This window comes from Chlorocebus sabaeus, chromosome 20 (assembly GCF_047675955.1).
Source record: "Chlorocebus sabaeus isolate Y175 chromosome 20, mChlSab1.0.hap1, whole genome shotgun sequence".
Lineage (NCBI taxonomy): Eukaryota > Metazoa > Chordata > Mammalia > Primates > Cercopithecidae > Chlorocebus > Chlorocebus sabaeus.
Genome location: NC_132923.1, coordinates 116,946,322 through 116,958,540, shown reverse-complemented (window position 1 = coordinate 116,958,540; position 12,219 = coordinate 116,946,322).

The following is a 12,219-nucleotide window of genomic DNA, read 5'->3' as shown; positions in this document are numbered from 1 at the left end:
TAGGAAGGCCTCAGTGCTTTCGGAATATGCCCTTGTTTACACTGACAACAAAGTGGTATTGGAGTGTTATAGGGTTACGGAGAATACCTTTAATTATCAGTTATAGGTTTTAAATTTACCTTGGCTTTTAAAGGAATAGGGTACACTGTGTTTTCCTTAACTCCTAGTATATCTCTCTCTTTCTTTCTCTCTTTGACTTTCTGTCTCTCTCTCTTTGACTTTCCTTTTGCCTCTGTCTCTTCCTCTCTCTCTCTCTCTCCTTGACTCCCTCTTTGTCTCTCTACCTCTTTCTCTCTGTCTCTTCTTCTCTCTCTTTGCCTCTTTTTCTCTCTGTCTCTTTCCTCTCTCTCTCTCTCTCTCTGCTGGTCTTTCCCTGCCTCTGCCAGCCACTTATACTGCTGTTCTCTCAACCACTGTAGGGTTGGGGGGGTGGGGTTCTAAAACCAGCTGTAACCAAGTGTCTATGTATGGGAACTGGCCTGGGTGCCCTGGCTTACAGGTTACCTTCTGCCATACCTTTGAAACAAGAGACCTGTCCAGGCTTCCTTCTGATGGCCAACTCACCTCCAATGCTGGCCAGTCTATTTCACACAAAGTTCTAAGTTTTCCTGGTGTCATAGTAACACCATAATCTCCCTTAAATCCTTTCTTGAAATTTTTCAACATAGTTCCTAGTGGGGTGGGCTTCCTTTGTGTCTGACCCATGCTTCCTCGAGATAAAACACCATGCTCACATCATACGCACACCACAGATCAAAGAATGGGTAAAAAGGGCACACATACACTTTTACAGTTTATGCAAAACCAGAATCAAAACCAAAATCAGAGTATCAAGAAATCGAAGCTAGGTTGAAACCAAAACCAATGTATCAAGCAATCCAAGTCATGTCAAAAACAAAACCAAAGTGCCGGTACAGGCATGCTGTGGGTGATCAGGCCACGCTTCTACTCAAATGGAGTGGGCAAGTTCCAAAGACCAGTCTTACCAAGTTTCAGATGTCCAGACCCCAAGTGCCAGTTCCTTCCCGGTGTTCAGCCACCACATTGATCCTCCATGGAGGCCTGCCACATGCTGCTCTGGTGAGGCATCCCACCAGGGCAATTGCCTAGCCGAGAGTGCTCTTTGGATCTGCGTCACTCAGACTGGTTGGAGTTCCCTGCAGGGATGCTCCACAGGGCAAGCCTAAGTTGCTTAAGGGGCTGCCTAGACCGTCCACCAATTACCTGGCTTTCCAGTCAGGGAACCAAGAAATGTAGCAGAAAAAGCCACAGACAAAATTCCTCAGACACTGAGTTAAAGAAGGAAGGAGCTTTATTCGGCAAGGAACTTTGGCAGACTTAAGTCTCAAAAGCCGAGCTCCCCAAGTGAACAATTTCTGTCCCTTTTAAGGGCTTACAACTCTAAGGGGGTCCACATGAGAGGGTAGTGATGATTGAGCAAGCTGGGAGTATGTGACTGGAGGCTGCATTCACCAGTAATCAGAATAGAACAGAAGAGGACAGGGATTTTTCACAGTGCTTTTCCATACAATGTCTAGAATCTATAGATAACATAACCAGTTATATCAGGGGTCGATCTTTAACTACCGGGCCCAGGGTGGAGTGCCAGGCTGTCTGCCTGTGGATTTCACTTCTGCCTTTTAGTTTTTACTTCTTTCTTTGGAGGCAGATATTGAACATAAGGCAATATGAGGGGTGGTCTCCTCCCTTACTTCGAGCAGAATTAGGGGCAGTGTGGGAACCTAGAGTGGGAGAGATTAAGCGGAAGGAAGATTTTGCGGTAAGGGGTGGTGGTATTGTGGGGTTGTTAGAAGGAATAGTTGTCATATAGAATGATTGGTGATGGCCTGGATATGGTTTTGTATAGTTGAGAAACTAAACAGAAGACACAAGGTCCAAATAAGAGAAGGAGAAAAACAGGTATTATAGGACTAAGAATTGGGGGGACCAGGGACATCCAATTAGAGAGTGTCTAAGTGGGCTCAGTGTAATTATTTGCTTGGTTGGCGAGTTTTTGGGTCCTAACCTTGAGCTTTTTTATGTTGTCATATACCAGGCCAGATTGATTTGGGTAAAAACAACACTCTTTATTTAAAAATATATGGAGGTTTTTGTGTGTGTGTGTGTGTTTTTTTTTTTTAAAGTAAATGAAGGCCTTGGTGATTTTGGAGGAAAGAGAAATGCAAAGCCAGCAATTGTTTGTTAAAGAAGGATTAGAAACAACTAGGAGAGAGTGAGTGAGATTGATAGTATGGTGGAGATAGCTGGGGAGAGGTAGAGGGTGGCATAAGAATAGGAATGAGAATGCGAGTAAATATAAAAGTAAAGAATATGACTTCATCAAGGTGAAAGAATTGGAGTGTACCTTTCCACTGAAGATCTTCTATCCACTTTAAGAGAGACTTAAGGGTGGTGGTTTGAGGTAAAATCAGGAGATACCAGTTAAGATGGTTTGGAGAAAAAGTGTAAACCAGCAGTGTAAACAAGGGCGGGGCATTTATGAGTAGTTGAGAATGGTGAAGGAGTATGACTAGACAGAAGATGGTAGGGATGACAAATTTTTGGGGTGCAGTCCAAGTTGGGCTGGTGTCTGGAATGATACTGGGGCCTAATAAAAAGGGGTGTTTATACAGAAGCTCAAATGGGCTGTACCCTGTAGCATCCTGAGAACAGGCCTGAATTCTGAGAAGTGCAAGTGGTAAAAGTACTGTCCAGATTTTTTTAAGTTGGTGGCTGAGCTTGGTGAGGTGTGTTTCTAAAAGACCATTAGTCTGTTTTACCTTTCCTGAAGATTGAAGATGATAAGGGGTATGAAGGTTCCACTGAATACCAAGAGCCTGAGAAACTGCTTGGGTGATTTGACTGATAAAGGCCGGTCTGTTATCAGACTGTATAGAGGTGGGAAGGCCAAACAGAGGAATTATGTCTGACAGAAGGGAAGAAATGACCGTGGTGGCCTTCTCAGACTTTGTGGGAAAGACCTATACCCATCCAGTAAAAGTGTCTACCTAGACCAAGAGATATTTTAGTTTCCTGACTTGGGGCATGTGAGTAAAGTCAATTTGCCAGTCCTGGGCAGGGGCAAATCCCCGAGCTTGATGTGTAGGGAAGGGAGGGGGCCTGAACAATCCCTGAGGAGTAGTAGAATAGCAGATGGAACACTGAGAAGTGATTTCCTTGGGGATAGATTTCCATGATGGAAAGGAAATGAGAAGTTCTAAGAGATGGGCTAGTGGCTTATAACCTACATGGAAGAGGTTATGAAATGATGACACAATAGAATGGGTCTGTGAGGCTGGAAGGAGATATTTTCCTTGGTCTAAGAACCATTTGCCTTGTGTGGGAAGTGATTGATAGGTGGAAGTTTCAGTGGGGGAGTAGGTGGGAGTGACTGATGAGAATGAGAAAACCTGGAAGTGAGGGACAGAAATTGGAATGCTAGCTGCTTCTTTAGCTACCTTATCAGCATAAGTGTTGCCCTGAGTGATGGGATCTGATGCCTTTTGATGGCCCTTGCAGTGAATGACTCCATCTTCCTTTGGAAATAAAGTGGCCTTGAGAAGAGTTTTTATTAAAGAGGCATTAAAGATAGAAGACCCTTGCATAGTGAGGAAACTTCTTTCAGCCCATATAACAGCATGGTGGTATAGGATATGGAAGGCATATTTAGAGTCAGTATAAATATTGACATGTAGTCCTTTTGCAAGAGTGAGGGCCTGAGTTAAGGCAATGAATTCGGCTTGCTGAGAGGTAGTGGAGGGGGGCAGAAGGGTAGCCTCAATGATAGATGTGAAAGATACTATAGCATAACCTGCCTTTGCTGGTGAGTGGTGATTAGGCCTGGTGGAACTGCCGTTAGTAAACCAAGTGTGATCAGAGTGAGGAACAGGAAAGAAGGAAATATGTGGAAATGGAGTGAATGTCAGGTGGATCAGAGAGATACAGTCATGGGGGTCAGGTGTGGTATTAGGAATAATGTGGGGCCAGCCTAAAACAGTAAGGTCGAGTTGTTCGGGCAGAAAGGCTACACGGTGTGGTCCTGGCTCTTGTGTAAGAATTTTGACCTCACAGCCCTGTAGGTTGACTGTGTGTAATGAAAAGGGTAGGGATGAGTTAAGGAGAGCTAGTGTGGGAGCAGATTTTAGGGCTGTTTTTAAGGAATGGAAAGAGGAGAGGTGAAGGGATTTGGGATCTATGGGGTCAGCTAGGTTTGCTTTTGTGAGTTTATATAATGGTTTAGTCAGGATGGCAAAACCGGGTATCCAAAGGCGAAAATACCTAACTATGTGTAGGAAGGAAAGGAGTTGTTACTTTGTAGAAGGGGTTGGGGTTTGGGAGATTAGCCAGACATGATCAGCAGGGAGAGCGTGTGTGTTTTTATTAAGAATTATGCCGAGATAGGTAATGGATGAGGAAGAAATTTGGGCTTTGGAGAGGGATACGTGATATTCTTTTGACAACAGATGTTGGAGGAACAGGAGGGTATCCTGTTGGGAAGATTTGTAGGAGGGGCTATAAAGTAGAAGCTTGTCAAAATATTCAATAAGGTGAGAAGCAGATGGATGGAAAGAAAGTAAATCATGAGAAAGGGCTTGACTGAAGTAATGAGGGCTGTTCCTGAAGCCTTGTGGCAATACAGCCTAGGTAAGTTGCTGAGACTGATGGGTGTCAGGGTCAGTCCAAGTAAAAGCAAAGAGACGCTGGGATGAGGGGTGCAGGGGAATAATGGAAAAAGCATCTTTAAGATCAAGAATGGAATAGTGAGTTGTGGAGGGTGGCATTGAGGACAAAAGAGTGTACCGGTTGGGCACCATGGGGTGTATAGGCAAAACAATTTGGTTGATAAGGTGCAGATCCTGAACTAACGTGTAAGACTTGTCCAGTTTTTGGACAGGTAAAATGGGGAATTGTAAGGAGAGTTTATAGGCTTTAGAAGGCCATGCTGTAACAGGCGAGTGATAACAGGTTTTAATCATTTTACAGCCTGCTGTGGGATGGGATATTGGCTTTGAGTGGGGTAAGGGTGATTAGGTTTTAATGGGATAGTAATGGGTGTGTGATCAGTTGCCAGGGAGGAAGTAGAGGTGTCCCATACCTGTGGGTTAAGGTAGGGGGATATGAGAGGAAGATGCGAAGGAGGCTTTGGGTTGGGAAGAAGGGCAGCAAGGAGCTGTGGCTGTAGTTCAGAATTAGTCAGGGAAGTAGATAATTTGGTTAAAATGTCTCAGCCTAATAAGGGAACTGGGCAGGTGGGGATAACTAAAAAAGAGTGCATAAAAGGAGGTTGTCTAAGTCGGCACCAGAGTGGGGGAGTTTTAAGGGGTTTTGAAGCTTGGCTGTCATAACCCATGAGAGTTATGGAGGCAAGGGAAACAGGCCCTTGAAAAGAAGATAATGTGGAGTGGGTAGCCCCCCTATCAATTAAACAGGGGATGGACTTACCCTCCACTGTGAGAGTTACCCAAAGCTCGGTGTCTGTGATGGTTCAGGGGGCTTCCGAGGTGATCGGGCATTGTCAGTCTTCAGCCACTAAGCTGAGCAGATCTGGGAAGGAGTCAATCAGAGAGCCTTGGGCCGGAGTGTTAGCGGCTTCAGGAGTGGCTGCCAGGCAAGCTGGGCAGTGTGATTTCTAGTGGGTCCCTGCACAGATCGGACATGGCTTGGGAGGACTCCTGGACTGTGGGCATTCCTTGGCCCAGTGGCCAGATTTCTGGCACTTGAAGCAAGATCCTGATGGAGGAGGTCCTGTAGGAATGCTTGACCACTGTGGCTTAGGCATGTGCAGCTTAGGCATTTTGAAGTTCTTGCGTGGTGGAGGTGTGGCTGGGTTTTGTCTCACAGCAGAGGCAAGTAATTGTAACTCAGAAACGCATTGCTGTCTGGCTGCCTTCTCTCTATTATTGCACACCTTGAAGGCAAGGTTAATTAATTCCTGTTGTAGGGTTTGAGGGCCAGATTCTAATTTTTGAAGCTTTATTTAATGTCCGGAGCAGATTAGGTAATAAAATATATATTGAGAATAAGACGGCCTTCTGGTGCCTCTGGGTCCAAGGCTGTAAAATGTCTAAGGGTTGTTGCCAAACAAGCCATGGACTGGGCTGGGTTTTTATAGATGATAAAAAAGAACCTAAATGCTAACTGATTTAGGAGAGGTTAGATAAAGAAAAAGGAGCATTAACCTTGACTACGTCTTTAGCTCCAGCCACCTCTTTAAGAGGAAATTGTTGGGCAAGTGGAGGAGTGCTAGTCATGGAATGAAACTGAAAGCCAGACTGGGTGCGAGGAGGGGAGTTGATAGAAGGATTATAGGGTGGAGGAGCAGAGGCTGAGGAAGAATTGGAGCCTGATTCAGCCTGACGGGGAGTGACCTGAGGAGGAGCAGTCTGGGGAGGAGGGGAGAGGTCAGATGGGTTGGTAGAAAAGGAAGATTGAAACGACTCAGCAAAGCTTGGGGTTGGGACTGAGGGGACAGGTGGGAGGGAAAGAAGGAGGATTTGGGATGAGTTGCATTGGGAACAGAGACTAAGGGGGGACCGATGTGTAAAAGAAAGCCTAGACATCAGGCATTTCAGACCATTTGCCCATTTTATGACAAGAATTATCTAGATCTTGTAGGATGGAGAAATTGAAAGTGCCATTTTCTGGCTATTTAGAACCATTGTCAAGTTTGTATTGGGGTCAAGCAGTATTGCAGAAGAAAATAAGACATATAAGGCATCTAGGTGTTCTTTTGTTTTTTTGTTTTGTTTTGTTTTGTTTTTGTTTTTGTTTTGAGATGGAGTCTCGCTCTGTTGCCCAGGCTGGAGTGTGTAGTGACGCAATCTCGGCTCACTGCAAACTCCGCTTCCTGGGTTCACATCATTCTCCTGCCTCAGCCTTCTGAATAGCTGGGACTACAGGCACCCACCACCATGCCCGGCTAATTTTTTGTATTTTTAGTAGAGACGGGGTTTCACTGTGTTAGCCAGGATGGTCTCAATCTCCTGACCTCATGATCCACCCACCTCAGCCTCCCAAAGTGCTGGGATTACAGGCATGAGCCACCATGTCTGGCCGGCATTTAGGTTTTAGGTCACGTGTGAGCTGAAGAGGTTTTAAGTTCTTGAGAACACAGGCTAAGGGAAAAGAAGAAGGAATGGAGGGTGGAAGGTTGCCCATAGTGAAGGAGGCAAGCCCAGAGAAAAGAGAGGGTAGAAACACAGAAGGGTTGGGGGCTTACTTGCCCCCCTTGGGGAGGTGGTGCTTGCCACCAAGGTGAAAGGTCAAGGCAGGCATCCCCGCAGTGATCAGACACCTCTGAAACATGGGTGAATAATCAGGGAGTCATCCCCGCAGTGATTAAATACCAAGGGAAGACTATCTTCCTGAGTCTGTGACCGGCGCTGGAGTTTTGGGTTCATGGATAAAACGTATGTCCTCTGTCTCTACCAGAAAAGGAATGGAACTGAAATTAAGAGAAGGGAGAGGTTGAAGGGTGGTGCCAAAATTGAAAGGAGAAAGAGGTTGAGGGATAGTGAGAGAGGTTGGAGAAGAGTAAAAAGAGGCCACTTACCCGATTTAAAATTGGTGAGATGTTCCTTGGGCTGGTTGGTCTGAGGATTGGAGGTCACAGGTGTATCTTTATCAGGAAGCAAAGAGCAGGAGGATAGGGGATTGATCTCCCAAGGGAGATCCCCCATCCGAGTCACAGCAGCAAATGTCACGCACCTCCGTGCGCAGGCTGCACCCAGGTGAAATAAACAGCTTTATTGCTCACACAAAACCTGTCTGGTGGTCTCTTCACACTGATGCGCATGACACAGAGAATCCCTGATATCCCAATATTTGGTTGAGATCCGAAGTTTATTTTGCTGTACAACTCCCCCGCTCCCTGCCCCCTTTTTTGAGTTTTACTTGCTTCCAACAAGGAAAGCAAGATTTTCTGTTTCCATGATGTTGGAAGGCAGGTAACTCCTTTATGGAATTTGAGCTCACTCCCAGCAGGGAGGATGAGTTTGAGTTTTTTCCTGCTTCTAGGATGGTAGAGGACAGTCTTCAGCCTGAGACCCATCCCTAGGTAAGTAGCTGAATTTGGATTTTGTCTTGACTAAAGTCTAACAACCAGCTTGTCTCAATTTCTTTTTACCATTAGAGTGCTCAGCGATCATGTTGTTGGTTTTTTGTTGTTGTTGTTTCTTCTGGTCTTTTGCCAATCAGATTTGACCAACTCTACCTGACTTGGTTAAATCCAAGTGAGAATTCCAAATTATGGGTAACAAAACCTCTCTAATTTCGTTAAAATTCCTTGCAACTGCAAAAGAGGAAAACACAAACAAACAAACAAAAAAAGAAATGAAACCACGTGCTTGGTTTCTGTGTTTACTTCCTGTCTTAAAAAAAAAATGTTCTTTTACTTTTTTTCCACCCTACGTCTCCTTCCCTCTCTTGCCATCTGCAACACCAAAAATCTAGAAAAGTCTTCTAATGACTTGAACCCCTTTAAAGAATTCGGAACAAAGGCACCAATCACCCCTTTTGGGATGTTCTTCTTTCTTTGTGGAATTTTGAGAGTCATGGGCAGATTCTTCTTAGGTCTAAAGCTCTGTTTTCCTGTATTGAATGACCTGACCTCTTTGGCTTTGGGGATACCAGTGATTACCTTGTACTGTGAGAGGATTTGACCTTGGCATGTGTAATGGCAAACGGGAGCTACAAAGTAGGGGTGGCTGGGCACAGTTTACAGAAAGTGGTCTTGGCTGTTGTTTCTTATTTTCTCCTAGGAAGTTGTTGTTTAAGGACCCTAATTCTAGTTTGGAGATGCATTCTAAAGGGTCTTCTCTATTTATTTTTTCTCCCAAAATTCATCTTGATTGAGCTTGTCTGTGTGCATTTGTGTGAGGAACTGTTGTTTTCATAGGTAAATGAGAGACTGAGTTTTCTCAGCTCTGAAGAGAAAGGTCATTTTGCTCCTCCCAGCCAAAAGATGCCCCTGTGTGACCAGGGGCCTTGGGGGAGCATCTGGGGGTTTGACCCCTGTGATTTACAGCAGCCCGGCGGGGAAATCTTCAACAACAATTAATTTGAAAGAATAAGGCTCATCCAGGAAACTCATATAAGGGCTGATGGCCCAGCATTTTGAGACCTCTGTGAGGTCATATACCTCTGGAGAGAGAATCTGAGACATGTAAGAGGGTAGAAACAACTCAGTGGTGACACACTGTGGAGTCCTGCCCACAAGCAAACACACATTGATGCACCACCCAAAAACCCTAGGCCACAACCCAGTTCTTCCTTTTAGGAATTAAAAAAGCGGGAAATAAATGGTGTAAGAATGAGGAGCAAACAGAGTGAATGACTCTTCTGTGAGTACTCTGTAAGTTTTATGGCATCTCTACTTGGGAGAGTTTACGTAAAATGGAAGTAGTATGGTCTTTGTGCACATTTACATTAAGGAAAAAGAGCCGTAAGGCCAACCTGCAAAGTATAGAGTTCCTAAGTTCTCTTTTTTCCTCTATTTTATTTTCTGCCTGCTTTAAATCTGCTGTTATTTTTCTATTAAGATAAAAATCACTGTTTGGATCCAACAGATTTTTTGTTTGCAAGCTGGTGAATTTGTATTTATCTCATGGCTAAAATTCTGAAGTAAAAGCTATAGGATCTTTGTGTGTGTGTGTCTGTGTGTGTATGTGTATGTATGTATATATTTAAAAGGCCTTATAATTTCTATAATTTGATGTTTAATTGGCAATTCAATCCATTATAATTTCCCTCTAGTTCACTGGACTTTTTCTCTCTGAAATTTTTCTCTCAAAAATTACACCTAATGATGTAAATTTTACTATTTGATTTTCACCTGATTTGTTTCCCTTAATATGCGAATTTAAGACGACTTAGCTGACAACTGCCTAGGGTTGCCAAGAATTGATACAGGTTATTGAAACAGGTTTTCAAGAATTTTAAAGTCTGAGAGGGGAAAAAAGAGTTTTTTATGACTCTATAAGATGTATTTCTATTGGCATGCCTAATACATCTATCTATTTATGTGTTGTGTACACAATGTTTCACTACTGAAAATATATAAAAGAGCTCTAATTAATTGGCTTAAGAAAATAAAAGCTCTTGAATCAAATACTTTGTCAGGAAAAAAGAAAAGAGTAGTCAAATGCTTTTTCAGGTTTATGTAACTTAAGTAAAATCTTTAATAAATAAGATAGCTTTAAAATTATTGGTAAAGCGTAATAATATTAGAAATGTCCTAAGAATTTCCAGCATACATTTTTGTTTGCGCTTATTAATCAAGAAATTCATACATATCCCTGCAAATACTATAAGGCATCAAAATTTGGAATAGGGATTACAAAACTCTAAACCAAGCCCCAAACAGAATGATCTTTGCTTGTGTAATTTCTAATAAATAAAACATTGATATTTGTTTAATGAAACTAGCTACATCTTGAATTTAGTAAGATTACCATAACTTCTAATCTTGTGGCTTTAGGCAGTCAAGTCCACAGGCAGTAAGGTTTGTTTTGGGAAAGGACTGTTATCATCTTTGTTTCAAAGCTAAAGTATAAACTAAGTTCCTCCAAAAGTTAGTTTGGCCTATGCCCAGGTATGAACAAGAAGAGTTTGGAGGTTAAAAACAAGATGGAGTCAGTTAGGTCAGATCTTATTTGCTGTCTCTGTTGTAATTTTGCAATGGTGGTTCCATAACTTTAAATGATGAGTATGACAGTTTTCATAAATAATCTAGATGAATGATTAAAATAAAATAATTAGGTAAATGTAATGGCATAAATACTTGTAGACAAATGTCACAATTTAGAATCTAAAGTTATATTAAATTAAGTAATAGATATTTCATTATTTGGGTATTTTCTAATAAAAATACATTTGTAGGAAAACATTCTTTCTAAAAAAATTGTGTTCTTTTTAAAAAGTTGAACAATTTTTGTCTAATTCAAAGCTTATTTAAAGGTTATATATAAAACAAGGTAAAAGGAATAAGGAAATAAGAGAGGTGGAAAGAAGTTATAAAAATAAAGAGGTTTTTTTGGTTAAAAAAATGCTTAGAAAGATAAATAATTTTATATGAGAAAGAATCTTGTATGGTAAATTTAGTCCCAGAATAAAATGACTAGTTATTTAAGAAACAGGGATGTTCAGGACAAACCAGAAAGCTCAGGCATATCATGAATGGTCTGTGTAAGTCACAATAAGATGATTTATTTAAAAAAAGTTTTTATACAATCAAGTTATCTATAATTAAAGGTACATTATAATGGTCTTTCTAGAGATTGGGCTTGATGTAAAAAAACTTACACACTAAATTGGTTAGAGCAATGAAATTTTCTTAAGGAATTGATTTACTCTTAATAAATTATAAGAGCTTTTAATTTTTTTTAACCCTGATATGATTTGGCTCTGTGTCCCCACCCAAATCTCACCTTGAATTGTAATGATCCCCACATGTCATGGAAAGGAGCCAGTGGGAGGTAATTGAATCATAAAGGTGGATTTTTCCCATGCTATTCTCATGATAGTGAATAAGTCTCACAAAATCTGATGGTTTTACAAAGGGAAGTTGCCCTGCACATGCTATGCATTCTTGCCTGGTGACATGTAAGATGTTCCTTTGCTCTTCTTTGGTCTTCTGCCATGATTGTGAGGCCTCCCCAGCCATATGGAAGAGTGAGTCCATTAAACCTCTTTCCTTTATAAATTACCCAGTCTCAGGTATGTCTTTATTGCCAGCATGAGAACAGACAAATACAAACTCAAAGTTCAACTGTTATTACATCTCACCATTTTCAGTTTTCTCTCCTCCTTTAAAGGGCGTGAAGTAGTAACACTCTCCTTTAACTTATTTTCAGCTCATGTAAGTTTTTCCTCAAGTTTTATTTGTTGTGGCCTAATGCTAACAATGTTTTCTTAAAGATCTAAAGGAAATGTTGTCTTCTGACATAATATTCTGTGCAGTGCAGAAGGTCTTTTCTTTTGCCTTTTGGTAACTGGCCTAACAGATTTTATGGTTTATTGAAACAATTCTTATGTCATTGTTATTAAGTTTTGGTTTGCTTAGGAAAAAAACAGAAATAAAAATTTTTTAAAATTAAGATTATTACATTCATGTATCTATCTGTATGTGCTTTTAAAGTATTTGTGACATTGAGTTACAGGGCTTTGACTCCTGGGTCTAAAAAGGACACCAAATCCTGCTAGATCTTAAACAGTGTCAGC